The 3,116-nt window shown below is 31.1% G+C and overlaps 1 long non-coding RNA gene across 1 annotated transcript; it reads left to right on the top strand.

The window, feature by feature from the left end:
• Positions 1–1,474: 1,474 nt before the first annotated feature.
• Positions 1,475–2,247, top strand: LOC147550419 (uncharacterized). Its single transcript, XR_015236732.1, has 2 exons — positions 1,475–1,660; positions 1,971–2,247. It is a non-coding gene; the product is annotated as an uncharacterized LOC147550419 (long non-coding RNA).
• Positions 2,248–3,116: the final 869 nt, after the last annotated feature.

Below are 3,116 nucleotides of genomic sequence, written 5' to 3'. Positions count from 1 at the left end.
ATGGCACTTTGGTAATAGAGTTGTTCAATTTCATTACTCTTAGAACATTTGCCAGTTTCTTTGACATTTTTTATTTCTTAGGTTAAAGAAAACCAACTCCCAAAAAACTAAGATTTTCATAAACATATCAAATTCATACATATTTTAAGATGGAAAGGTAAGCAATACCTAAATTAATTGTTGGAGTCTCTCAAATAGATCATGGTATAGAATTGAGTAAAGATATAGCATAAGAAACACATTGGAAAGCATTAGAAGAAATAGATGAACATAAGAAACAAAAATAACATAAAAAAAAATTTTGAGTCAACCAAAATTTATTATGGTAAGAATACGAAAGAAGAGTAAATGAGGAAAAAATACGATTGAGGAGAGAGGGTAAAAAACCAGGCTAATTGGAGAAACCAATTAAAACATTGATAGGCCTTCTCCAACATAAGAATACTTATCTCTAGGAATGTTAATTCTTCATGTTGTGATTCAGCAAAACCCCTTGTAAATCCCAACCCTAATTATAAGAGAGGGAGAGAGAGAGAAAAAAAAAAAGTGACCCAAAAAGTAGCATGGTCTGATAAACTGTGTCAGCATCCTAAGTCCTAACGGTGTCAAATTCACTATTTCTTCATCATTATTTCAGTTTCTTTTCTGAAAATCGAGAATATCAAGAGAACGTTGTAAAGAGAGAAGCCAGTGACATACGATAGAATAAATGGTGTTTTAAATGAGGGTAAAATAGAGGACGTTATGAGGGTAAATGAAAGGGGTAAACGGGGATGAAGCTTGGTAGTATGAGAGGTATTGAACAGAAAGTAGGAGGTTAAGGGTTTTGAGAATAAATGAAAACAGTTATGATGGGGAAACAACGAACGTGAATCAGATAAAACGATGAGAATTGTCCTTGTCATATATCTAAGTGGTTGTTGAGTCAGCATCTATACCTATATGGTTGTCTAGTCAGCAGCATTTATTTTGTCCCAGTCAGCAAAATAAGTTTTTTTTTGTTATATAGACTAGGGTATATCCCGTGCCTTAGTATCAATCAAATGTTACGAAATTTATTGAGAGAGACAAGATTTCTATTAGTTATTATTTTTTTGTTTCTTTTCTCTTAAATTACTTATTATTTTATTGAGAGGGAGAGTTTTTAACTTCTTTTTTTAACTCTTGAAATTTATTTTGTTTCTTTTTTTCTTAAATTAGTATTTGATTTCTAAGAAGGAAACGATTATTGTTTTTTGAATAGGTAACTTTATTTCTACAAATGACTATATTTTAAATTTTGAGAAGGGCTTCTAGACAATACCTTTTTCTAAAAAAAAGGATGTTTGTCCCAGTCATCGTTTTCCCTTCTATTTTATTACATACATAATGTATATATACACACACACTAGCAAATCTAAGGGTGAATCTTGAAGATTTCTACATTATTTTCATCATAATCTTGTAAATCTTGTGTATTCATCAATCTTCCATGTTTAGCCGTTGAAGTTGGGAGTTGCATGATTCTAGTAAGAAGTTGTATACCTAGGTACTTATCTCTCCTATAAATACACTAACCAGTTACCCACTTTTATAAGGTACAAACAAATGGCCAAGTTCGTACAAGTTTGGGTTATGTATGCCCTTCTTCTCATCGCCTCTACGGTCTCGGCCTCAGCTGGTATAACTCTTATCCTTTTCGTTTCTCGCATCACATAAAATTATTATTTACTTTAGTCCACAGTAGAATTGGTAGTGTCAGTAGAAAATATTAGTATTTTCCTATGTCCACATCAACTTCTCGATGTCATGATAGTATTTTTCTGCTGTAATTATCGATTTCATTTTATAAAAAGAAATAGATGTTATAAAACTGATAATTACTTTTTTCAAAATATTTTGACAAAATAATATTAGTATTTTTTACTGTTACGACAATGATGCTCACGACTGTCATATAATTAATTTTGGGATTTTGTAATGGTAATCAGGTGGGCAGAAAGTACTGGAAAATATGGCGATCTTTCCAAATGGGACGGTTTGCATTCCTATATGCGTTCCATCTTGCAATAAATTATGCCTCGACAAAGGGTACAAAGAAGGGGGATATTGCTTTGTCCCTGAAGATTGTTGTGCTTGTGAGAAGAAGACAGTTTAAGCTCTAATTCCATATTTATCTTTTAGTTTACCGTTGATATATGGATTAACTGAAATAAATAAATATCGTATTCAATCATCAATATGTATCAAATAAACATTTTAAACAAATTTGTCCTTAAGAAAACACATATACATATATACGTGTGTGTCTGTGTATCTGGATCAAGGCCTGCTCTTATGGTAGTAATCAAATAGACGTTTTTTTGCCATTTTTTGTAAATCTGTTGAGAAGTATTTTGGAACGATTAATGGGTCTATGCCTGACTAAAAGCTTGGAGGAATTCCGGGGATTTCGTGAGAAAAGGTACAAACACAAATACAATAACAGATTGTATCAATGTAACACCATTTTGTTCCATCAAAAAACACATTTTTTACGATTAAGCACTATTTTGTACTAAAAAGACTAGCTTTTACCAATAATCCAATTTATCGAAATTATAAAAAATTAATTAATTGTTTAGGGTACCTCGAACCCTTGACCTCTAAGGTGGAAGACTATACCTTATACCACTCCAACCAAGGGTTGTTGGCAACTTATCACAATTGTTTTGTCCCAAGCAATATTAGTTTGTACCAAAAAAAACAATAGCTTGTCTAAACAAACAGTACTTTGTTTAAAATACAAAAAAAAAGAAAAAAAATTAACCAAAAATTGATAATTAATCTTAAAAATCAAGCGAAAACTGCAAATATCAGACACAAAAAATGAAGTTTTCGTTTAGGTCAGCTTTGATTTGGAGAGTTGAAATAAAAAGAGATCTATAACTTAGTCTAACTAGCACAGATTTACAACCAAATCAAACTAAAGAAACCATGTAAATCAAATTTAATCTATTCGGCTTTTATCTCAAATCGAATATCATACAAGAAAACAAAAACCAAATCTTAATCTAAGTAAAGAAACCATGTTAAGCCAAATAAAATCATTTCTTCATTATTAAGACATATTATTTTGGCTTAAGGTGCCACTAACC

The sequence above is a fragment of the Eschscholzia californica genome, unplaced genomic scaffold, assembly GCF_041429995.1.
Source record: "Eschscholzia californica isolate CP2 unplaced genomic scaffold, dmEscCali1.0.p SCAF_3, whole genome shotgun sequence".
In the NCBI taxonomy this organism is placed as follows: Eukaryota; Viridiplantae; Streptophyta; class Magnoliopsida; order Ranunculales; family Papaveraceae; genus Eschscholzia; species Eschscholzia californica.
Note: the sequence above shows the minus strand (reverse complement) of the source record. Positions and strands in the feature narration are given on the sequence as shown.